The following is a 27570-nucleotide window of genomic DNA, read 5'->3' as shown; positions in this document are numbered from 1 at the left end:
TTAGTAATCCTATATCAATACATCAACTTTTCGCCTGTAGCAAGTGGAATCACTCCACTGCATCAATCCAGGAGGCTCAAATCATCCCATTCAATATTTATCTTTATTATTCAACTATTTCGTCATTCCATCTCAACAAGAACAACCCTCAACGTCAACAGACACCAGCATGAGGGACCTCTTAGTTATACAGATACAAGCAATGCAAACAAGGAAATACACAAGTATATTCAAGTAAGGCAAGTAGCACCTAATCATGTAAGATATACAATTAGGCAAATGATACAATTAAGCAAACCCAAACAAATCAAAAATATGCAAATAACACTACAAGAAAAATACCCATTCATGTACCCTTGAAAAGTGTAGCTAAAAGTGAAAAAAATGATGCCTTAGGCTACGGCTACGGCTACGCTTTCTGGGGTGATTCCTATTCGGCCGTTGCCTATTCTCAAAGGCTACGCTTTTCTGCACCAAGGGCTACACTTTTGGCGTTTGGGAATAGAGCGCACTTTTCAAGTGATGCTATCCAGGATCAAAGGCTACGCTTTTCAGCTTCCATTTTTACCAGAATAGGCTATGCTTTTCAACGCTACTGCATCACCTGTAAAGTGTAGCCACATTGTATACCATATAGCTACTCTATATAAGTGTAACCTTAGGTCTCTCATTATTTTTTTATTTTCTATATATATATTCTAATAATTTTTTTCTATAACCTAATATTTAGTAATATGATTATATATATAATCGTGCATTTTTAATTAAATTAGTCAAATATAAAATAAAAATAAATACACAATAATATTATATAATATTCTTCAAATAATAAAAATTATGCTTAAACAAATATATTTATAATGAACCAAAAGTATTAGAATGATTATAATTTTAAATATTCATACATCTTATATTAAAATAAAAAAATAAGTAAAATTAAATTAGCTTCTACAAAATGAATAGAGTTATTCCTTAGCACATCTATAATATACTGCAGTTTATATAATTGTAAACAATTAGCAACAAAAGTCTTTGTAAACAGAAATATACTAATCCAAGAACTTAAGCTCTCTATCAATTAGTTCTTCCTTTGTCTCTCTAGCATTAGCCTTCCACCAAATATACTCATTGCTATCTATCTGAAAACAAAATAAAAAGACACTTAGCATAAAGGAATGTGCCATTTTGTACCAAACCACAAGGGTTCTTAAATCAAAGTCATGAATTCTAGGTACTTGGTAGTGTAAAATCAATTGCAGAAAATAAATGTTGTACAAATATAGAGCAACACCATGCGCTTTTACACCAAATAGAAACAGAAAATAGAGATAATAATATAGAAGCCTATGCAACTTGATTCCTTAATTTGAAAGCATGATAAGGAGTGAAGCAAAAGACATACTAATAAGCAAGATTGACAAACTTGACAAAGGCATTAAAATAAACGAGCACTAAATTTTAGCAATCATAATTATTTATACTCTAACTATATCAAAATTGCAAATTGAGCAAGTAATATAATATAATTTGAAATACTAACAACAGAAACAACAGAAAGCACTTCTCCAAAAAGACTTTGTACAACAGTAACAAGGGCATAACTGGGACAACTGGGGCAAGAACAAGTACAAAATTTTGGGAGAATGCAGCAGTTTTCGAAGTCGTCTCTACCTTGACAGCATTTTGATTGAAGACAAGAGCAACTAAAACAGCTCCTCCTCCTCCATTTATAGCACTTTGATCTGAAATAGCTCCTCCTCCTCCTCCTCCATTTTGATTGATGGAGGGAAGACAATTGCAGATGTAGCAATTGCATGGCCTGCAACATTGATACAAAAAAAATTAGGAATCGCTCAGAGTTTCAATCTTCAAAGCTAAACAATATTAACATACTATTCATATGTGAAAATCAAAGAAAGAAAGGCACAGTTACGGCAATAACATTGAAGAGTGTGATAGGATTAAGGTTAATAACTCAGTGTAGTACTACAATTAATAGTCAGGACTTAAATGCTGAAGTAGGTTAGGACATTACCAATAATTTAGAATGTCACGAGAAACTTTTCTGAATTTGACAAAACCAAATTATATACGCATTGAAAAACCTAAGCAATGTGCATTAAGAGATTGCATATTAGATAACCCGTCAATCGTCTGATGACAACAACTAAACACGGTAAAGACAACAAGTAATGAATTGTATAAGGAACACATTTAATCAATAATTCTAATTCACTAAACTAACCAGAGATTTGGAACCAGTTAGACAATCACAGACATTTATAAAATTATTATTTCCTCTAACAGTAAGAAATCATCATTAATTCATTATTTATTGATGGAATCAATTGAATAAAATAAGCAAAATAGAAACTACATATTACTGAATCCAGTTGTGTAAATACTACTAATAGCCAAGTAAAACACTGCACCTGAAGCCCGAGGGCCCATTTTCTCTCAACAGGGATCTTTGATCTCATTCCTACTTGATATCTACAACTCCAGCACAAAGAAATCTAATACCAAGCATAGAAAATCTACAACTCCAGTAAAAAATCCATAAGAACTCGTTCTAGCTAGAAAGATAGATTCCATCACATGGAGTGTAGAAAGAAATATTGGGCTGCTTCCCATTTGACATGGGTATAAAGTTAGAAGCAAGATAAAAAGTCAAATCACTTTCTCTTTTGTTGTAGTGGATGTGAAAATGACTAAACTAATTCACAATTATAAAAATAAAAAAAGAACCACAACAATTTGGATACCATCACAGCCTTTATCTTTTCTTTCTTGAATTACCTTTCATCTATATCAGTAAATTGAGTGAGATCATCTTGATTCACTCTTCCATTCTATTTTGCTGTTTTGTTCCATGTTAGGTACCAGTTGTTAATACATTAATATCATGTCTTTCTTGATCCTTAAACTATTAACAAAACAGAGGCATAACAAAAATAAAGAGCAAGCTGAAGTTAATGCATGCCAAAAGAAAATATCCTTAAACTTTCTTAGTAACAATTATCTAAATAACTATCAAGGACAACATCATGTACATCATCAAGATACTTCTGAGCAATGTCCATGCACTTCTCAAACAAGTCTTTATATAGATAAACAAAAATCAATTCATTCAAATAAAGCATCAATATCTTTATATAGATATTTTACCTCTCGAAAGTTATAAGCTCATAGAGTTAGGTAAGTGTAGTAATTAACTACCACTTTTCAACAAAAAACCAGCAACTTCAGCTAATTACTTTCCACTGAGATTACTAGGAACGTAGAACTATATATAATAAGGAAACATCACATCAAATTAATTAAGATTAAGAAGAGAACTAGATGAAGTTAGTGTTGTTGGTTGAGTTAGCTGCAGCCTGGTTTTTATATTGGAATTTAATCATGATGAATTGGAAAAAAAACATACCTTAGCTGCTCTTGTTTTTGCCCTTGCCCACCTTGACACAGCAGATTCTTGTTTCTCCACATCAAAGAATGAAACTGAACTCCTTTTAAGAGCAGTAAAATCCAATGCCTTCCACCTTCATCATTCAAAAAAATTCAATTATTTACATGTATAAGATAGAAATTTAATCAAACATCTAGCGCGCACCAACAAAAAAAGGCATGTTTTCATGAAAAACTAACCATAGTTCCTCCACCACCACAGCATCATCTGCCAAGTTTCTTCTTGTACGGTAACTCTTATAAACCTTCTGTAGCTTAGTGGTAACTGCATCGAGCTCGCTTTGGAGAAAAAAAAATTAACAGAAACACAAAAAATGCTTGACAATTAGTACAATAGTAGTAGTAGTAGGCAAGGAATCAAATTTCTGAAAGCTTTGGTGGAATTTATGCATGTCTTTCATAAAGGACTAACTAACTATATATAGTATTTAAAAGAAACGACAATACAGGGGGAAATAAGAGGAAAGTTGCAGTGGAACCCTACCCTACCATGTTATTAATTAGCAGGGGGCTGAGTACTTAGAATCAAATAATTTTAGGAAAGTGGATAACAGGCTGGAGACTGCAGCAGCACAGATAAATATTTCCGTCCAATTCTTCCTACTTTAATCATTCACACTAATTAGTTTTATAATAATCCTTTAATTTTAACGAAATTTCTGCACAATTATTATTTTCTCTGGATACGTAATTAAATAATAATACATTACAATTCTTTTTATAAGGAATGTTCGTTTAATTGCAACAAGAATGAGAAGCTACATAAGAATTTATACAACTGTTTTTATCCATATGTAATGTAATTGACTCAAAACTCGACTAATAAAACTCCTATTTCCACTGTGCTTCATCAAATAACAGTATTATATATTCTAGGACCAAGTTTTTCCCTTTTTTTCCATTTGCTGTTATTTTTTTGACACATTTTAATTGGCTATTATCACTAAAATTCAAAGCATCTATGAAAATATTATATTCTTTTCAAAATAAATTTTAATTTAGTTAAAAGTGATATATTTTTAAAGAACCAATTTATCTGAATAATAGATTACTTCAGTAACATGCTTGAGTTTGTGTATTGCAGATTGCCCTAAATTACATGTTCATTCCATTAATTTGGGAGCACATTCTAATCTTAGTTTAGTTTTCCTCTGATGAGCGGATAATTTATACCCTTTTTGGCATTGTTTTTACATAGTTTTTAGTATGTTTTAATTACTTTTTATTATATTTTTATTAGTTTTTATTCAAAAATCACATTTCTAGACTTTACTATGAGTTTGTGTGTTTTTCTGTAATTTCAGATATTTTCTGGCTGAAATTGAGGGACCTAAGCAAAAATCTGATTCAGAGGCTGAAAAAGGACTACAGATGCTATTGGATTCTGATCTCCCTGCACTCTAAGTGGATTTTCTGGAGTTACAAAAGCCCAATTGGTGCGCTCTTAATTGCATTGGAAAGTAGACATTCTGGGCTTTCCAGCAATATATAATACTTCATACTTTACCCGATATTTGATGGCCCAAACTGGTGTTCAAAGTCAGCCTAAAATATCTTGGCGTAAAACGCCCAAACTGGCACCAGAATTGGAGTTAAACGCCCAAACTGGCACCAAAGCTGGCGTTTAACTCCAGGAACAGCCTAAGCACGAAAAAAGCTTCAATGCTCAGCCCAAGCACATACCAAGTGGGCCCCGGAAGTGGATTTCTGCACTATCTGCACTTAGTTACTCATTTTCTGTAAACCTAGGTTACTAGTTTAGTATAAAAACTACTTTTAGAGATTTATTTTAGAACTCTTTTAAGTTTTACATCTTTGGTTAATCTTGTGCCATTGTACATGTTTGGAGGCTGGCCATTCGGCCATGCTTAGACCTTTTTCACTTATGTATTTTCTACGGTGGAGTTTCTACACCCCATAGATTAAGGTGTGGTGCTCTGCTGTTCTTCATGAATTAATGCAAGTACTATTGTTTTTCCTTCAATTCACGCCTACTTCTCCAAGATATACTCTTGTTCTTAATTCAGTTAAGTTAGAATGAAGGGGTGACCCGTGACAATCACCCAATCTTCGTTACTCGCTTAGCCAAGATCCGCGTGCCTGACAACCACAAAGCGGTCTATATGATGTTCAACGTAGTCATTGGATGACAGCTGGAGTATATTCTCTTGGATATCTAATACACGGACTGAGTCCGTGAGATTAGTATCTTCGTGGTATAGGCTAGAACCATTGGCAGCATTCCTGAGATCCGGAAAGTCTAAACCTTGTCTGTGGTATTCCGAGTAGGATCTGGGAAGGGATGACTGTGATGAGCTTCAAACTTGCGAATGTTGGGCACAGTGACAGTGTACAAAAAGACGATGGTCTTATTCCGACGCTAGCGGGAACCGACAGATGATTATCCGTGCGGTGACAGCGCATATGGATTTTTTTTCATCTGAGAGGATCACACAACTTGCCATGGAAGGAGATAACGCATGGTTGGAAGAAGGTAGTAGGAAAACAGAAGTTCAGAAGCAACAAAGCATCTCCAGACGCTTATCTGAAATCCCCACCAATGAATTACATAAGTATCTCTATTTTATTTTATATTTTATTTATGTTTTAATTATCAAAACCTCATAACCAATTGAATCTGCCTGACTGAGATTTACAAGGATGACCATAGCTTGCTTCAAGCTGACAATCTCCATGGGATCGACCCTTACTAACGTAAGGTTTATTACTTGGACGACCCAGTGCACTTGTTGGTCAGTTACACGGAATTTGAAGAAGTCTTGAGATCACGTTCTCCCACACCAAGTCTTTGGCACTGTAGCCAGGGAATGAACAGTCACGATTTCGCGTACCACCCTCCTTCACTATTAATCCTTAATTTGCTGCTTCTGCTATATATATTCCTCACATTATTTCACTTATATAATGTGTCTTAAGTAACAAAATCACCTTCTGATTCTATAAGTTTGTAACTTTTTTCTCATTTCGAACAATTCAAAATACTCATTGCTAGGATAAGACGTGTGTGATATCTTCAATCATATGACCCTCTTTTACATGACCAAATATTCTAGCAGAACTTTTCCAGGTACAAGAATTTTTATTTTAAAGTTGCTTATAAGATTTACACGCATCCTTCCTTGACCATATTCTTTTCATGTGTTGATGTGTTTTGATTTTTGGATTGTTCATTGATTCCTTACTAGAAAATTACAAATCTTCTTATTTATTTATTCAGGGGTTCAGCTCCAAGCATATCTGGCTCATGCATCAACTTGGTTTACTCTCAAATTTTAACATTCTAATTGAAATATAAGAAACAAATAAGAGCATAGTTGTTGTGTTTGTGATTACTGAGCAGAAACCGGTTTCTAAAATCGGAACCCTAAACCCCTCAAATTTCAGAACCAAATAGAAATTAATACATACCTAATCGATGACGTGAGCACAGAGAGGACGATGAGAAGCACAGAGATCGACGATAGTGAGGGCGGCGCAGCGACGATCAGTGCAGGAGGGTCGAAAAGGAGCAACGGTGGAGTGGTGAGTGGTGTGTAGTGGTGAGTGGTGAGTGTGCAGCGATGTGGTGAGTGGTGAGTGGTCGCGTACGCTTGCACATGTTCGCGTACGCATGAGTGTGATTTTTTAAAACTCACGTACGAGGTTCACCTTCGCGTACGTGAAAGGTTTGGGCATTGGGACTTGCGTCGCGTACGCATGAGCGTCATTTTGACAAACTCGCATACGCATCCCTTGTTCGCATACGCATGGGTGTTGGTAAACTCGCGTACACACGATAATGATCGAGTTACGGCCTGTCGAAGTTGGCCGAAAATCAGTTTTAACCAAAAACAGCATTTGCCAACTTTTCCAAAAGTTCACAAGCCAAAACAGTTTTTAACATCCACAAAATGACCCCAAACCAAATCAATTCACATATTCACACTCAACCAAATTCAAACCTAATTCATCTATACATTTCAACTCAATTTCATCAACTTCACACCTCAAATCCTCAATTTTCATTATCTTATCAATCATTCCAATTTTCACACATTCAATACCAAATTTTTCTTTCAAACTCATACATCATCACACAATTCAATCACCACACCATTCTTACTTTTTTCTGGTCTTCGGCCTAAATTCACAACCTCCACCCCAATATTCATCAATTCAATACATAATTCATAAATACATTATCACCATCCAAATCATCAAACTCCACAACACATTAACTATGCATAATCACACAATCCTCATCCAAATCATTAATTACCACAACACATCATCTACACATATCAAATTCCAACCAAATACACAATTCAAACTTAATCTTAAGGACATTTAGTCTAGGATTTCATATTACATTATACAATATTTAAATAAAATTTAAACCGTATCTTGGAAGCCAAAATCATGCCTCTCGCTTAGCTTGCCTGCCTCCTAATGTTGCTTTGATAACTCTTGAGGTACACTTAGCTACAATACAATGTGAATTTTTAAAATTTTGAGAGCAATGTACATGACATTAGTTAGTATAAGGGTCCTCGTTACAACAAAAATTAGCATCTTGTTTCTCTTTGACTATTAATTGATATTATGCCTTTAACTTGTGCAAGGAAAATTGTTCCCTCTCCGCATGGTGTCATGCATGGAAAAAGTTCTTTGATATATTATGATGTGAAAGGAAAAGATGGATTATTTGCTGGATTAGCAGAATAGGGATTCATTGATATTATTTATGAAATTTAATTGTTGTATTTTGATTTGTTTTATTTGTTCTATTTTTACTATAATTGGCCATCAGTTCAGCAACTGCATTCTCTTCACTCATAATGTAAATTTTATAATGTAGTGGATATGATATAATATATTTTGATTTGTGTCGATTGGACTAAAAATATATCTATCTTATGATGTACATTTTATGATTTAGATTATTTGAATTTATTTTTTTAGATTGATTTTTGTGATTATCATAATTTTTTGATATGATTATGTTTTTAAAAAATAAATCTCACAAAATAGAGTAAACCATGGTTACGGTTTTAAAATTAGAGCAATCATAGAGTAAGTTATGGTTACGGTTTTAAAATAGATTGTCTATGATCATACTAAAGCCGTAACCATAAGCGTGACCATATATTAGACTATGGTCACGATTTTACAAAAGGGTGACCATAGAATAAACTATGGTCACAGGTTTGACGCATGACCATAGAGCAACTTATGGTCATAGTAAAAAAACGTGACCTAAAGTGTCAAAAAGAAAATACTATTATAACCGTGACAAAAAAAACGTGATTTTAAATAAAAAAAAACGTGACTATAGATTTATAATCACACCAGAATAGATCACAGCTAAAAAACCGTGACCTAAAGTTAAAAATAGTGACTATAATTCTATGGTGATCCTTTTTACTAATTATAGTCACGGTTTGACCCTTTTTTTTTTTTTTTTTGTAGTGATAATTTCCTATAGAAAGGATTATAATTCAAGTTTTCAGTTGCATGAATTCTCCTAAATTTTCGCTCAGTATTGTTGTTGCTTGGATTCACGTATTCATTTGTATCCAAAAACTATCGTTGATTGTTTCTTAAATCTTATGACGGTCGAACCAAGTCCTTAAAATGGTCACATCCGTGGATGATCTCTTCCTTTCTACCTTGATCCATTGTCTCAACTTTCAGCCGAATATCTCAAATTTTAAAATAACACAATGTTAATTAATTTTCTCAACTGGTAATCCTATTTTTCTTTAAAAAAAGGAATAGTATTGATGTGTAGAAAGAGACATGCAGTAACTACAAACAAAAATAAAAAAGATAATTTTATATAATTAGTTTAATTTACCTAAAATATAATTAATAAATTTTTAATTATTTTATTAATTCATATGATAATTAATTTTTAACACGTTTCTGAAATCAAAAGTAATACTCTTTCCTTGATGTTTGATGAATAATGCATTAATCATTATCCACATTAATCAAATTAATTAATTTCTAGTAAAAATGAAAAAACAATGTGAAGCCTTAACTTCTAAGTATATATCCACATTAATCATTCTCTGAGGATGAGCTGCTAAACCATATCTTTTTAGGTCTCTTTTCCTTTCTATTTTATTTTATTTTCTAATTTCCAACTAGCTTCCCTGAATCCTGATCCTTTTATAGTAGTAGATACTGAATCATTATCTATTATATATATACACTAAAGTAAACCACATCCACATCATCAACTTTTGTATTAACAAATGAGAAAAACTCTTGAAGCAAAGCAAAGGACACTCATAAGCACACAATTTGCCGTTGTTAATTACTTCAAAGTTTATTTCATCATCGTCATTGCAGAAAGACATGTGTCAAATGGCAATGTTATGGATAATAAGATATTCCACTTTTGGCCTAATTATATGCATAAGTACAGCCCAAGACACACACAACTGAATTCTTATTGGTTTTAGGGTCATTTGTCTCTATTAATTTCTCATATGTTCATCTAAAGTGTGGTTATCTGAGTCTTTTTGTCTAAATCACACAAAAGGATTTATGGGAAAAATATAAGATTCTTAGCTATTGAAATATTTTAGTAAATTATCAAAGTTAATTAGAAAAATAAGAATTACAAAGTCAAAAACATTCGATTTAAGTCCAATGGAACAAAGAATGAAGAAAATTATAGTGTTTGATTTCGGACTCGTTATCTAAGTCTCGATTAGTAATTTACTAGTATTTTTATCCGTAATGTTATTACGGTAATATAAATTTTTTAAAATTACAGTCCACTTTGTTTTTACCGTATAAATTATGCATGACACAAAAGATTTATAAAATCAAATTATTTTTACAAAAAAACAAAAATCGTAAGTTGACAAAAGTCTCTGACTAAGAAGACCAAGGTATTTATAGATAAAAAATTAAATAATAAATTTTTTTGTTATTATTTTTATATGAAAAAGTCTAATTTTTATTAATAATTAATTTTAACATTTGTTATCTAAAATTTAAAACAATTTAATGTGTATACTTTTATATTTAATTAGGTATTAACTGTTAAGTCTGTTGCACAAATAGAAATAATTAATTTTTATATTTATTATTTAAAAATAATATTTTTTCCCTGTGTATATAAAAATATAATTAGATATTAGCATAAAAAAATTATACTGATAGTTATAAAATTAACTCAAAATTAACTTTTTTTTAAAACAATTGAATCTTGATTCTAACTTTTAATTATAACATTAGTATTCTCTCCAAATCTTATGTAATAAATATTTGAAAGAAGAGAAATAAAAATATAGATTACAAAGATAAGCGGTAAAAATTTAAAACTAAATAAAAAATTATGTATATAATAATAATCATAATAATAATAATATTTTTTATTTAAATTATATTATTTTGTTAATTTTGTTTTCTGTAGAAGAGAAAGATAGAAAAAATAAAGAATGAGAAAAAAGAGAGAGAGAGAAATATAAAGATGAAGAATGAGAGTGAGAGTTTGAGTTTGTTAATTTTGAAAAAAAAATATTTTAATTGTAATAAAATATCGGATGAAATATTTTGATTTGTCAAATTACTAATATAAAATATAAATTATATATAGAGTAAAAATAGTAGAGAGAAATAAAAAAATGTAGATAAGTAGATGAGAGAATTTAGGAAGGGAGTTTATTAATTTTGAAAAAAATATTTTCTCTCAATTTTAATAAGAGAGTGTCATGTGACACATTTGATTATTAAATTAGACAGTAACATATGATACATAATATATGTATATTTCAGTTTCAATTTTAATATTTTAATTTTAATTTTAATGCAATTAAAGAATGTCATGTTGCACATTTTGATTGTCAAATTAGTAATTAGTCATTAATATTGATAATGATATATAAAATAGATAGAGTGGTTGAAGGAATGAGAGAAATAGAGAAAGGAAGAGAGAGGAGGAGAGAACTCTTTAATTTTGGAGGGAAATATTTGATTTCAATTGCAATGAGGGAGTGACATGTGGCACATTTTGGTTGTAAAATTAGTAAGGAGGAGGGAAGAATTCTTTAATTTTGGATGGAGGGAAAGATTTGATTTCAATTACAATGAGAGAGTGACATGTGACACATTTTGGTTGTAAAATTAGTAAGGAGAAGAGGAGAATTCCTTAATTTTGAAAAGAAAGATTTGATTCTAATTGCAATGAGAAAGTGACATGTGATACATTTTGGTTGTAAAATTAGAGATATATAATAGAATATAATAGATATAATAGAATATATAATAGATGTCAAAGTACTAGATGAATGAGTTCGCCTACACAAAAATAATAGGCCCTGTAGATAAAAAAATAAAATAAATAAAAATTTTGAGAACAAACAATTTTTAGTAATTTTAGTTAGTATTTGGCTAGTATAAATATTAAAGTATTTTTAATAAATAAATTTTATTAATTTATGTATGTCAATTATGATAAAAATTCTATTAGAAAATAATTAGGGGTCCAACCAACTTCTGTCAACTCATAATAGACTGGACCCAAAAGCTCAAATCACCAAACAATCATATACTCAATTACCCAACTTTGATCTTAATTGCCCTGATCAATTCAAAAAATTACCGTTTCACCTAATGTCCAGTTTCCACCATATCGTTTCACTTCTCCAGTTCTATACTGTTGCCAAGCTTCCTCTGCATAGCGGCGATTTCTACATCTTTCCCACAACTAACCCCAATCAGCGCCATCTAGTGCTCCGACGGAGAAGAAGCTGTCGTCGCGCGCGAGGAAGCCATCCACGTCAACCGTGACGGCACTTGCTACTGTCTCTGCTTCGGACCCTAATCAAAGATGCTGTTGTGGATTCGTCTTCTCCAGTGGGTCGGTCGAAGCTCTGCCTCCTTCAGCATTCATCGCGTCGGCGTGAAAGCCATCGCTGTCACTAGGAGCACGAACCTGTGTCCTCCATATCCGTCGCATGCTGCTGCTCTACTACCACCTAATTCGTCTCTGGATGTATCTTCCTAATACGTCAGATGTGTCTTCTTATGCATGTGGCTTCTAATGAAAGTGTCTTTAGGAAGTGTCTTTTTATACATGTGTCTTCTACTAGAGGTGTCTTTGGGGATGCAGGATTTTTGTTCGCGGCTTTGGAATGCGAATGAACTTGCAGGGTGAAGGTGCATGCCATCTCGATGACAACCCCGTTGTGCGCGAACTTCCATCACTAGCTAATGACGGCGGTAATGGCGTTATGGAGGGCGTCGAGTGCTTCTTCAAAATGCATTATGGTGGGCGTTGGGAGCGGCTTCCGGTCGATAAAACGGTCAGGGATGCAGGCAGGGTAGATGTTGGCATTCGGCGCAATGATCCAGGCTGACTGAGATTTGGGTGGGGGGTGTTGCGTTCAAGATGGAAGTGGGGGTTGGTTTCACCAAATTCACACTACGTCAATATGGAGTTGCAGTTTCGGGCCATTCTTATTTTTTAAATTTGTAATTGATGTTGATTATTATTATATTATTTTATTAAAAATTTAATTATTAATTATTATTGTTACAACTTGGCAGATTATAAGTTGGTCTTCAATACTTTTTTTTATGATAAATATAGGTACAAAATGTGTTAACTTATTTATATAAATATTAGTAAATATAAATATAAATTATATGTTTTATATAAATAAATATTTATAAATATAGATACAAATTATTAATGAGTAAATATTAGTTAAAAATAATAATATTTATTAACCATAAAATATTTTTGGAAAATAAAATAAAAGTACTTAAGATTTTACTTACATTTCGTAACAAAAAGAGTCTTGTATAAAAACCATGAAGGCGACATCTTTCCTTTCATAATATCTCTTGTTATCGCTTGTTGAAATTATATTCGTGATGTATGATAATAATGAAAGATATAGTTTATATTTACTTTGAGAATTAAATTATTAGTCATGCTATACATCTATGTAATTTTTTATCCAAGTTCATTTAAGCTGGTCCAACACCAAAAAAATCCAATACCATTAAATGAGTGTGTATTATATGCGCCCCAAATCTTCCAAAACGTTAATATTCATTCTGATGAGATATTTTGGAGGAAATATAAATCTCTCCCAAAACACCCAAAACTAACCGGCAAGTGTACCGGGTCGTGTCAAGTAATAAAAACTCACGGGAGTGAGGTCGATCCCACAGGGATTGAAGGATTGAGCAATTTTAGTTTAGTGGTTGATTTAGTCAAGCGAATCAAGATTTGGTTGATGGTTTTGTGATTTGCAGAATTAAATTGCATTGAAGTAAAGAGAACAAGAAATAAATTGCTGAAACTTAAAGAACAAGAAATTAAATGGCAGAAACTTAAAGTGCAAGAAATGTAAATTGCGGAATCTTAAATTGCAAGGAATGTAAATTGCTTGAAATGTAAAGGGGATTGGGATGTGGATTTGCAGAAATTAAACAAGGAAAAATTAAATTGCATCAAACAGAAGGGTAAAAGGGAATTGGGATTGAACCGGATATGAAGCAGAAAAGTAAATGAACATAAGAAGCAGTAAACAGAATGTAAATTGGGGATTTGGATCTCAGGACCCAGAGACTAGAAAACTAAGTCTAGATCTCAATGCCTTCCTAGATCCAACAAGAACAATTGCAAGGAAAATATAAATTGCAAAGAAAGGAGATAAAGAGCAATGAACCGGAAATGAAATTCAATTAACAGTAAAGAAACAGAGAGATCCAAGATTGAGATTGAAACAGAATTTCTTCAATTCTCCAATCCAAGATCCAAGACAAATGTAAATGAAATTGAAAGCAATGAAAACAAGAAATTAAAGTTCACTCAAGTTCAAAAGCTCTCCGAAAACTATTATGGAAATTCTAAAAGGAAAGCTCCCTAAATAACTTGAATTCTATCCTATTTATACACTTTCCAAAATGATCTTCAAGCCTTGAGTTGGGCCTTTGTTCTTGGTGGAATTGGGTTGAAAGAGGCCTTGGTTGATTGCTCTTGAAGTTTGAAGAAGAACCAAAGTGAACCAATTGAACCGGTTTTGAAGTTAGCCATAGTTGGGCCTAACGTTTGAGCCAAAGTTAGGGGTCTAACTTTGGCCCCAACTTTTCATATCAGCAAGCCAATTTCTTCTGGTATGGACGTTGGTGCCAACGTTAGGGGTCTAACTTTGACCCTAACGTTGGCCTTGTTTAGTGCTAGTGGCGCCAACGTTAGCCTCCAAGTTAGGGGGCTAACGTTGGCGCAAACGTTGGCCCTTCTCCCTTTGTAATTCATGTGCCAACGTTAGCCTCCAAGTTAGGGGGCTAACGTTGGCGCAAACGTTGGTGCCCAGGGGAGAACTTCTCTTGCCAACGTTAGCCTCCAAGTTAGGGGGCTAACGTTGGCGCAAACGTTGGTGGCCCAGGGAGGAATTCAAGTTCCAATGTTAGCCTCCAAGTTAGGGGGCTAACGTTGGGGCTAACTTCATGCCTCCTGGTTCAATTTCACTTATTCCATTGTCCTCTCTTCACTTCTAGCCATTCCTCTTTGCTTCAACCTTTCTCCAAGCTTTCTTCACCTATCATTAATCAACCAAACTAATCAAAGCTATGCTCAAAATCATGAGATCTTCATTCTTTCACAATATGCAACAAATATAGCATAAAACCTCATGAAATGGCATAAATTCATATATGGTTGGTTCAATCAAGGGAAACATGAAAATCTACTCAATTAGCTTGCTTGTAGCTCAAGAAAGTGCATAATTCTAATGAAAACTAAAGAAAAAGACTAGCTAAAATAGGCTCAGATGACTTGTCATCACATTCACGCTTCATTATGAAAAAGTGTTCCTTCTTCAACCTTGAATCCGCAACTAGAGAAATTCGAAACACTCTCAAAATCTCTCAAACTTCACTCGTATTCTCTGCAAAAATCACTACTGGAAAAGAATCGCGAGAAGATTTCGAAAGGAAGAAACAAAAACAAACGAAAACAAGAATAAAGATTACGAAAGATATGAGAAAAACTACTATTCATTTAAAATCTCGCAATCTCGCATTTCTTCTAGTTGCATTTTAGGTTTACTAGATTGAGTTGCTTCGTTTAGTAGATCGAATTATTCTGAATCAATTTTTTTTTTGCGTAACTAGGGCATAGGAATGGAAATGTGTTCTTATTTTCATTCAGTTCAGTGGAGTTGGTCATTTTGATTCACTTGATTGTTAGTGTGTTCACTTGAGTCTTTTTGCATGTAGAAATGCTTAATTGCTGATTGAATGTTTATCACATTTTATTCATAACATGAATGGTGTTCTGTTCAATGGGCTTGGTAATTTTTATTCACTTGATTGTTATTGTGTTCAGTTGAGTCCTTTTACATGCAGAAATATTTTTCTTCATGATTGAATGTCTATCACATTTTATTCAGCACATGAATGGCGTTTGATTTAGTGGAGTTGGTTATTTTTATTCACATGATTGTTAGTGTGTTCAGTTGGGTCCTTTGGTAGGCAAAAATATTTTTCTTGATGATTGAATGTTTGTCACATTTTATTAAGAACATGAATGATGTTCAGTTCAGTGAACTCGGCCATTTTCATTCACTTTATTGTTACTGCGTTCAGTTGAGTCCTTTTGCATGTAGAAATACTTTTGATGCTGATTGAATGTCTATCACGTTTTATTCAGCATATGAATAGCGTTCGGTTCAGTGGAGTTGGTTATTTTCATTCACTTGATTGTTAGTATCTTCAGTTGGGTCCTTTGGCAGGCAGAAATATTTTTCTTGATGATTGAATGTTTGTCACGTTTTATTCGGAACTTGAATGGTGTTCAGTTCAGTGAAGTTGGCCATTTTTATTCACTTGATTGTTAGTGTGTTCAGTTGGGTCTTTTTGCATGAAAAAATGATTTTCTTGCTGATTGAATGTTTATCACATTTTATTCAAAACATGAATTGTGTTCAGTTCAGTGGAGTTGCTAATTTTGATTCACTTGATTGTTAGTGTGTTAAGCTAGGTTCTGTTTCATTCAGAAATGCTTTCCTAGTTGTTTCATTATTTATCATGCTTTATTCAGTACATCAAGGGAGTTCGGTTCAGTAGGCTGGGACATTTTCATTTACTTAATTAAAATATGCATGCTTGTTCTTGTCGGTGTATTGAGTGAAGTATTGACCAAATTGTTTTGTACTTATAGCAAAAATGAATATGACAATGGTGACAAAGAAGGAGAAGCCGCGCTATAACGTAAGCATATGCACACATTAAATATATTTATCCGCTTTCATTAGAATAAAATCTATTTTCTATTATAAATATATTGTAACATTTTATTTCAAAGCCTTACAGAAAACTCATGATTGCAGATGCCACACAAAGGCAATAGCAAAGGTGTTCAAGAAAATGAGTCAGGAAAAAAAAAGATATTGTTGAAGAAATGGGATTCAGTGTGCTGGCACATGTCCCGAAAATGAACGTCTCTCATAGCCTCTTGAGAGAATTGATTGCTTGCTATGATGACTATCATGGATGCCTGAAAACTCTCCATGGGAAAATATACATAACACCAGACAAGATAACAGCTGTACTGGGCATAAACCACGGCGGTAATACACTTTCCACTTTCTGCTTATTTTTGGTTCATTGCTTCCTTTAATTTTGGTTTATTTGGGTACAGAAAATTAAACTGAGTCTTTTTGGTTGATTTGTTGCTATTAAAATATTGTAGGGAATCGTTTTCCTGAAAAGGTTGAGTATGGCAGCCTGAATGAGGAAGACAAGGAAATAATTGACAGCCTTAAATGTGTTACATTGGTGTCTTTGACAAAGTTTGTCCTCAATATAAGTGTTAAAGGGGAGGAGAACCAGTAGAAATTCCGGAGTACTTTTGTCGTCTTTGTATAGAAGTGCTTCTTGCTGCCGACGACGGTAAGCATGGCCTTCCCGATCCATAAGCTGCTTGCCCTTTGTGTGGACAACATCCGACAGTGGGATTGGCCAAATCATGTGCTCAGCTTCTTAAGGAAGGGAATCGAAAACAAGAGAAAGGGAAAGAAATAGTCCGTTGACGGCTGTGTTTTTATTTTGATACTGATTTATTTTCATGAAACCAAGTTCTCTCGCTTGGATGCACCTGATGCTCCCGGGCCACTGTGGGTGGACCACTGGACAAAGAAGATGATGCTGGATTGGATTTCTCAGGAAGTAACCGACAAAATGGTAAATTAAACAAAAATTTTCCCTTGAAATTTCGTTTAAAATGCTTCTAAAATACTCTGCTAACTAAATAAGCTTGTGTTTTAGGTTATAATTAATTTATTTCTCCTAGTTGCATATTAGGTTTGTTGGATTGAGTTGCTTCATTTAGTAGATCGACTTATTATAATTCCATTTTTTTCGCGTAACTAGGGCTTTGAATGAAATGGGTTCTTATTTTCTTTTTGTTCAATGGAGTTTCTAATTTTGATTCACTTGATTGTTAGTGTGTTCATTTGAATCCTTGTACATGCAGAAATATTTTTCTTGATGATTAAATATTTATCACGTTTTATTCAGCACATGAATATTGTTCGATTCAGTGGAGTTTCTCATTTTGATTCACCTAATTGTTAGTGTGTTCAGTTGATTCCTTGTGCATGCAGAAATATTTTTCTTGATAATTGAATGTTTATCACGTATTATTCAGCACATGAATGGTGTTCGGTTCTATGTATTTGCTCATTTTGATTCAGTTGATTGTTAATGGGTTCAGTTGAGTCCTTGTGCATGCAAAAATATTTTTCTTGATGATTGAATATTTATCACGTATTATTCTGCACATGAATTGTGTTCGGTTCAATTTTTTGCTCATTTTGATTCACCTCATTGTTAGTGTATTTGCTCGTTTCAGATGCTTCTAAAATACTCTCCTAACTAAACAAGTTTGTGTTTTAGGGACTTCTGTATAGAAAGCAAATAAAGGAGGAAAAACAAAAAGAAAGAAGGTGGAGAAGAAAACAGCTATCCTGAAGGGGAAAGAGAAAGGAAAAGAGAAGAAAGAAGAAAAGAAAGTTGTTGTTGTGGATTCTTCTTCGGAAGAAGACACTTTTTTTGAATCTGAATCCGAATCCAAATCCGACAAAACACCGTCGGCCAAAAGAACAAGACAACAGAGGCTGGTGAAAAAACAAAAATTTGTTCCAACGAATTTGGAAACATCAAGTGAATCTCAAAACCAGAGCAGTTCGACAGATTTGGAAAGCCCAACTGAATCCGAAAACCAGTAAGTTTTGGAAATGCCTATTTTTAGTTCATTGCCATCTCTGTCTGATGTTCATTGCTATTTGTTTAAAATTTTTCTTATGCGCTGGTTCTTATGTATCGCAGAGAAGAAGAAGAAATTGAAAAAAGAGCGACAAAAAAAAAAGTAAACAACCACAGAAGGTGGTTGAAAAATAACGCAAAAAAAAGAAGCTTGTGCCGACAGATTCCGAGAGCACAAGTGAATCTGAAAATCAGCAAGTTTGAAAATTGATTATTTTCGGTTCAGTGCTGTGATTGTATAATGTTCATCTGGTTTGGTTTTGCTTCTATTTGCTGAAAATTGTTTGTGCATGGTTGTTAAGTAAATTACGGCTGTGATATTTGTCTCCGGTATAAATTTGATGTGTTTGTATGTGTTGTAGAGAAAAAGAAAACGAAAAAACACTCACAGTGAAAAGAAAACAACCGGAGAGCATGGCCAAAAAACAAACCAAATGAAGCAAGATTGTTCTGATAGATTCAGAGAGCAAAACTGAATCTGAAAAGGAGTAAGTTTCTGGAATCATATCTTCGGTTATTGATGCTTTCATTTTAGGTTCTTTGGTACTTATTTTATGACTTTTTAGAAGTGAACAAGTAAAGGACAATATTGTTGAAAGAAGAAGACAGGCGTTGCAGCTATTAAAAGAAAAGATATCAAAGAGAAAAAAAAGATGGAGCTAGAAATACAAATGTTGCTCTGGGTGACTTTGACTCCACAGAGGCCCAAACTGATTTCTTTGAGATGTAAGATTCGGTTCCTTATATCGAGGTCTTTTTCTTTGTTTGCTAACTTTGCTAAAACCTCTTGTAACTGGATTTACGGAATAATATTGATTTTCTTGCTTAAACCGCCGATTGTAAATTTGGACAGCGAGCCTTTATAAACTCAGATGAGCTCCACACCGTCTGTAAATGCACAAGAAAATGCCAGGTAAATTTGGTTTATTCTGGGTTTAAGTATGGTTCATTGGATTCCAAAAATGAATTTGATGTATTTTTAATCCTCTACTTTTAGTCTTGGTTGATGATTTTGATTTGGTATGTTTTTTATTAGGAAAAATACTCCAGAAACCCCAGTAAAAGTTTTTAGAAGAAAGAAAGTCCATCAAAAAAAGAGATCCCAAACTTCACCTGTGTAAGTTGAAATATTTATGTTGGTCTTTTAGATTTAGGTAATAATTTTTGGTTAATTTTTGTTTATTCAAAACATGAATGTAGTTCGGTTCAGTAGAGTTGATCATTTTGATTCACTTGATTGTTAAGTGTTCAGTAGAGTTCTTTTGCATGCTGAAATGTTTTTCTAGCTGTTTGAATGATTAGCACATTTTATTCATAACATCAATGGAGTTCAGTTCAGTGGAGTTGGTCATTTTGATTCACTTGATTAAAATATGCATGCTTGTACTTGTCGGTGTATTGAGTGAAGTATTGAGCAAATTTTTGTTTAATTATCAGTAGCGCTACACCTGAACCTGACCTTCGAATCATTACGGTTCGAGAAGAAACTCATTCTCAACCTTTGAAAATGTGAGTTTTTCAATGTGTAGATTTCGGTTTCTCAGAACCTATTCTAATTATTCAACATTAACTTCTTCCTTGTTTACATTCCTTAGAGCTCATATTGCGGTGTCTCTTCCGAGTTCTCTTAAGGAAGAGCTAATAAAAGATGACTTTACCTATGACCCTTCCGAATTTCAAACACAAGAAGCTTTTGTTAATGAGTAAGTTGGATATAAAATTCTTTCTATTAGATTTAATGGTATAGGATAATAATTTGGGGTCATTATTGAACTCTTTTCTGTTTAATACAGCAACCCTCCAGAACCGCAACAACAACCGTGCCAAGAACCTCTGGCGGCAGGGCAATCAGAAGAAGAAGCACATATTGATGGGTAAGTTTTACTGCTTATTGGATTTGGGTAATTTCGGTTCATCAGAATCCAGAAATCAAATATTTTCTATTTGTTACAGCTGCCCTTCGTAACCCAAAAAGCAGGTCGGCGAGGAATCTTCTCCGAGGAAGGCGGAGTCAAAACCTCCATTGAACGTGTAAGTTTTAATTAATATCATTTTTATTAGCTTTCGTGTTATATGGTTGATGAGCGGATAATTTATACACTTTTTGGCATTGTTTTTACATAGTTTTTAGTATGATTTAGTTAGTTTTTAATATATTTTTATTAGTTTTTAAATAAAAATCACATTTTTGGACTTTACTATGAGTTTGTGTATTTTTCTGTGATTTCAGGTATTTTTTGGCTGAAATTGAGGGAATTGAGCAAAAATCTTATTCAGAGGCTGAAAAAGGACTGCAGATGCTGTTGGATTCTGACCTCCCTGCATTCAAAATGGATTTTCTGGAGCTACAAGAGTCCAAACGGCGCGCTCTTAACTGCATTGGAAAGTAGACATTCAGGGATTTCCAGCAATATATAATAGTCCATACTTTGCTCAAGTTTAGACGACGCAAACTGGCGTTCAACGCCAGCTTTCAGCCCTATTCTGGCGTTAAACGCCAGAAACAAGTTGCAAAGCAGAGTTAAACGCCAAAAACAAGTTACAAACTAGCGTTCAACTCCAAGGAAGACCTCTATATATGAAAGCTTCAATGCTCAGCCCAAGCACACACCAAGTGGGCCCGGAAGTGGATTTCTGCATCATTTACTCATTTTTGTAAACCCTAGTTACTAGTTTAGTATAAAAATTACTTTTAGTGATTTATTTCACATCTTTGGAACACATTATGTAACTTTTAACGTTCTGAGACCTCCATGGGAGGCTGGCCACTCGGCCATGTCTACCCTATTTTCACTCATGTATTTTCAACGGTAGAGTTTCTACACACCATAGATTAAGGTGTGGAGCTCTGCTGTTCCTCATGAATTAATGCAAAGTACTATTGTTTTTCTATTCAACTCAAGCCTATTTATCTCTAAGATATTCATTCGCACACAAGAACATGATGAATATGATGATTATGTGACGCTCATCACCATTCTCACTTATGAACGCGTGCCTGACAAATACTTCCGTTCTACATGAAAGCAAGCTTGAATGCATATCTCTTAGCCTCCTGATTTATGATCAGAGTCTTCGTGGTATAGGCTAGAATTATTGGCGGCCATTCTTGAGATCCGGAAAGTCTAAACCTTGTCTGTGGTATTTCGAGTAGGATCTGGGAAGGGATGGCTGTGACGATCTTCAAACTCGCGAGTGCTGGGGGTAGTGACAGACGCAAAAGGATCACTGGATCCTATTCCAGCATGATCGAGAACCGACAGATGATTAGCCGTGCGGTGACAGCGCATTTGGACCATTTTCACTGAGAGGACGGGATGTAGCCATTGACAATGGTGATACCCAACATACAGCTTGCCATGGAAAGGAGTATGAAGGATTGGATGAAGAGAGTAGGAAAGCAGAGGTTCAGAAGGAACAAAAGCATCTCCATACGCTTATCTGAAATTCTCACCAATGAATTACATAAGTATTTCTATCCTATTTGATATTTTAATTATATTTTAATTATCAAATCTCCATAACCAATTGAATCCGCCTGACTAAGATTTACAAGGTGACCATAGCTTGCTTCAAGCCGACAATCTCAACATGAAAAGCTTCTCTCACTGCAGAGTCAACTAAAGCATGGAGAGGAAGCATGAAAAGCTTCTCCTTCTGTAACCATGGAGAGGAAGCATGAAAAGCTTCTCTCACTGCAGAGTCAACTAAAGCCCCCACATTCAAACTCTAAGTTTGGTGTTGGGAGGTCCCAACAATGCTCTGAACATCTGTGAGGCTCCATGAGAGCTCACTGTCAAGCTATTGACATTAAAGAAGCACTTGTTGGGAGGCAACCCAATGTTATTTAATTATATCTATTTATTTTCCATTACTATTTTATGTTTTCTTTAGGTTGATGATCATGTGAAGTCACAAAAACTACTGAAAAATCAAAAACAGAATGAAAAACAGCATTAAAAACAGCTCACCCTGGAGGAAGAGCTTACTGGCGTTTAAACGCCAGTAAGAAGCATCAAACTGGCGTTTAACGCCAGAAAGAAGCATCAAGCTGGCGTTAAACGCCAGAAACAAGCAGCAAGCTGGCATTTAACGCCAGACATGCATTCTAAGGGCGTTTTACACGCCTAAATGGAGCAGGGATGTTAAGTCCTTGACCCCTCTGGATCTGTGGACCCCACAGGATCCCCACCTACCCCACCTCTTCTTCTCTCCTCTTCACACATTTTCATAACTCTCTTCCCCAAATACCCTTCACCAATCACCTCCATATCTCTTCTCAAATTCAAAACCCTTCATCCCTCCTTCAATTTCACACATCACAAACACTTTATACCCCCTTGGCCGAACTCACCTTCACCCTCCATCTCCTCCATTTTCTTCTTCTTCTCCTTCATTCTTCTTTCTTTGCTCGAGGACGAGCAAACACTTTAAGTTTGGTGTGGTAAAAGCATTGCTTTTGTTTTTCCATAACCATTTATGGCACCTAAGGCCGGAGAAACCTCTAGAAAGAGGAAAGGGAAGGCAAAAGCTTCCACCTCTGAGTCATGGGAGATGAAGAGATTCATCTCACAAGCCCATCACTAAAAAGAGGATGGAGCAAACAAGAGAGCCCACTCATGGACCTCAACAAGAGCATGACGAAATTCCTCATCATGAAATCCCTGAGATGCCTCAAGGGATGCACTTTCCTCCACAAAACTATTGGGAGCAGATTAACACCTCCCTAGGAGAATTAAGTTCTAACATGGGACAACTAAGGGTGGAGCACCAAGAGCATTCCATCCTCCTCCATGAAATTAGAGAAGATCAAAGAGCTATGAGGGAGGAACAACAAAGGCAAGGAAGAGACATAGAGGAGCTCAAGAACACCATTGGTTCTTCAAGAGGAAGAAGACGCCACCCTCACTAAGGTGGACTCGTTCCTTAATCTCCTTGTTCTTATTTTCCTGTTTTTCAGTTCTTGAGCCTTATGTTTTATTTATGTTTGTGTCTTTACTATATAATGATTAGTGTTTAAGTGTCTATGTCTTAAAGCTATGAATGTACTATGAATCCATCACCTCTCTTAATTGAAAAATGTTCTAAAAACAAAAGAACAAGAAGTACATGGTTTCAAATTCATCCTTGAAATTAGTTTAATTATTTTGATGTGGTGACAATACTTTTTGTTTTCTGAATGAATGCTTGAACAGTGCATATGTCTTTTGAATTTGTTGTCTATGAATGTTAAAATTGTTGGCTCTTGAAAGAATGATGAAAAAAGAGAAATGTTATTTGATGATCTGAAAAATCATAAAAATGATTCTGGAAGCAAGAAAAAGCAGTGAAAAGAGAAAAGCTTGCAAAAAAAAAAAGAGAAGGCGAAAAAAAAAGAAAGAAAAAGAAAAAAAGAAGCAAGCAGAAAAAGTTAATAGCCCTTAAAACCAAAAGGCAAGGGTAATAAAAAGGATCCAAGGCTTTGAACATCAGTGGATAGGAGGGTCCAAAGGAATAAAATCCTGGCCTAAGCAGCTAAACCAAGCTGTCCCTAACCATGTGCTTGTGGCGTGAAGGTGTCAAGTGAAAAGCTTGAGACTGAGCGGTTAAAGTCGAGGTCCAAAGCAAAAACAGAGTGTGCTTAAGAACCCTGGACACCTCTAATTGGGGACTTTAGCAAAGCTGAGTCACAATCTGAAAAGGTTCACCCAATTATGTGTCTGTGGCATTTAGGTATCCGGTGGTAATACTGGAAAACAAAGTGTTTAGGGCCACGGCCAAGACTCATAAAGTAGCTGTGTTCAAGAATCAACATACTGAACTAGGAGAATCAATAACACTATCTGAATTCTGAGTTCCCATAGATGCCAATCATTCTGAACTTCAATGGATTAAGTGAGATGCCAAAACTATTCAGAGGCAAAAAGCTAATAGTCCCGCTCATCTAATTGGAGCTAAGTTTCATTGATATTTTGGAATTTATAATATATTCTCTTCTTTTTATCCTATTTGATTTTTAGTTGCTTGGAGACAAGCAACAATTTAAGTTTGGTGTTGTGATGAGCGCATAATTTATACACTTTTTGGCATTGTTTTTACATAGTTTTTAGTATGATTTAGTTAGTTTTTAATATATTTTTATTAGTTTTTAAATAAAAATCACATTTCTGGACTTTACTATGAGTTTGTGTGTTTTTCTGTGATTTCAGGTATTTTTTGGCTGAAATTGAGGGACTTGAGCAAAAATCTGATTCAGAGGCTGAAGAAGGACTGCAGATGCTGTTGGATTCTGACCTCCCTGCATTCAAAATGGATTTTCTGGAGCTATAGGAGTCTAAATGGCGCGCTCCCAACTGCGTTGGAAAGTAGACATCCAGGGCTTTCCAGCAATATATAATAGTTTATACTTTGCCTAAGTTTAGACGACGCAAACTAGCGTTCAACGCCAGCTTTCTGCCCTATTCTAGCGTTAAACGCTAGAAACAAGTTGCAAAGCAGAGTTAAACGCCAGAAACAAGTTACAAACTAGCGTTCAACTCAAAAGAAGACCTCTACATATGAAAGCTTCAATGCTCAGCCCAAGCACACACCAAGTGGACCCGGAAGTTGATTTCTGCATCATTTACTCATTTCCGTAAACCCTAGTTACTAGTTTAGTATAAAAACTACTTTTAGTGATTTATTTCACATCTCTGGAACACATTATGTAACTTTTAACGTTCTGAGACCTCCATGGGAAGCTGGCCACTCGGCCATGTCTACCCTATTTTCACTCATGTATTTTCAACGGTAGAGTTTCTACACACCATAGATTAAGGTGTGGAGCTCTGCTATTCCTCATGAATTAATACAAAGTACTATTGTTTTTCTATTCAACTCAAGCCTATTTCTTCTCTAAGATATTCATTCACACACAAGAACATGATGAATGTGATGATTATGTGACGCTCATCACCATTCTCACTTATGAACGCGTGCCTGACAAACACTTCCGTTCTACATGAAAGCAAGCTTGAATGCATATCTCTTAGCCTCCTGATTTATGATCAGAGTCTTCGTGGTATAGGCTAGAATTATTGGCGGCCATTTTTGAGATCCGAAAAGTCTAAACCTTGTCTGTGGTATTCCGAGTAGGATCTGGGAAGGGATGGCTGTGATGATCTTCAAACTCGCGAGTGCTGGGCCGTAGTGACAAACGCAAAAGGATCACTGGATCCTATTCCACCATGATCGAGTACCGACAGATGATTAGCCGTGCGGTGACAGCACATTTGGACCATTTTCACTGAGAGGACGGGATGTAGCCATTGACAACGGTGATGCCCAACATACAGCTTGCCATGGAAAGGAGTATGAAGGATTGGATGAAGACAGTAGGAAAGCAGAGGTTCAGAAGGAACAAAAGTATCTCCATACGCTTATCTGAAATTCTCACCAATGAATTACATAAGTATTTCTATCCTATTTTATATTTTAATTATATTTTAATTATCAAATCTCCATAACCAATTGAATCCGCCGGACTGAGATTTACAAGGTGACCATAGCTTGCTTCAAGCCGACAATCTCTGTGGGATCGACCCTTACTCACATAAGGTTTATTACTTGGACGACCCAGTGCACTTGCTGGTTAGTTGTGTGAAGTTGTGACAAAGAACTAAGATTATGAACGTGCGTATAAAGTTTTTGGCGCTGTTACCAAGGAATGAACGATCACAATTTCGTGCACCAATGGTATACTGCTTTTTCCTAATTTCTTGAAACTTTCCTCTGTCATCTTGTATTGCTGCTCGTCCTAGGCAATAGAAAGATGATGCACCTTCATTCAGCCTTGGGATAATTCCTCCAGCATCTAAACCAAGTCTCCCCTTTCAACCAACAGTGAGTCAACTCGAAATATTGGTAAACACGGTGGTAGATGCTGGGGTAGCGGCAGCATTGAAATTTGCTGATGCAGCAAGTGCTGAGTCAAGCCACATAGCCGCTGAAAGGTACAAAACTCCAGAGAAAGAAAAAAAATCACAGAAGAGTTGATGGAGAAGTGTTATCATTGGATGATGCATCTAAAACAAACCAAAGATAGTACTAATGTATAGGATACCATATTCGTCTTGAAGCATGAAGCAAATTTCGAGGGCCTTAGACATCATGTCATGTCTCTAATACCCGAACAACATGTGGAAAGCATGGTAAATTCTTTGCCTATTGCGTTAACATTAATGATTTTTCTAAAGACTCTTATACCATATATCTCATAAATTTTCTTCCTGTAGGTGGTCACTAACATAGCATGATTCTCAACCAAATAAAAGGTCGCCAGTTTCAAGAACAAATATACTGTGTGCCACTGGATATTGTGGTAAGCCAAATTTTTTATTCCCTGCTGATTGATGTTTATCGCATTTTATTCAAAACATGAATGGAGTTCTGTTCAGTGGAGTTGTTCATATTGATTCATTTGATTTTCAAGTATTCAGTTGAGTCTTTTTGTATGCAGAAAATATTTTCTTGATGATTGAATATTTATCACATTTTATTCAGCACATGATTGGTGTTCGCTTCAGTAGAAATGGTTATTTTGATTCACCTGATTGTTATGTGTTCTGTTGAGTTCTTTTGCATGCAGAAAAATTTTTCTTGATGATTGAATGTTAATCACGTTTTATTCAGCACATGAATTGTGTTTGGTTCAGTGGTGCTAGCCATTTAGATTCACTTACTTGGTTTATTTGTGATAAATAATTTGGTTCATTTGTTATTTAACTAAGGTTCGTTTTGAAGATGTTTATGTTGGGAAACCATGGCGAGAAATACATTGATCCC

This window comes from Arachis ipaensis, chromosome B4 (assembly GCF_059453495.1).
Source record: "Arachis ipaensis isolate K30076 ecotype BB chromosome B4, ASM5945349v1, whole genome shotgun sequence".
Classification (NCBI taxonomy): Eukaryota; Viridiplantae; Streptophyta; class Magnoliopsida; order Fabales; family Fabaceae; genus Arachis; species Arachis ipaensis.
This window is presented reverse-complemented; position numbering follows the sequence as displayed.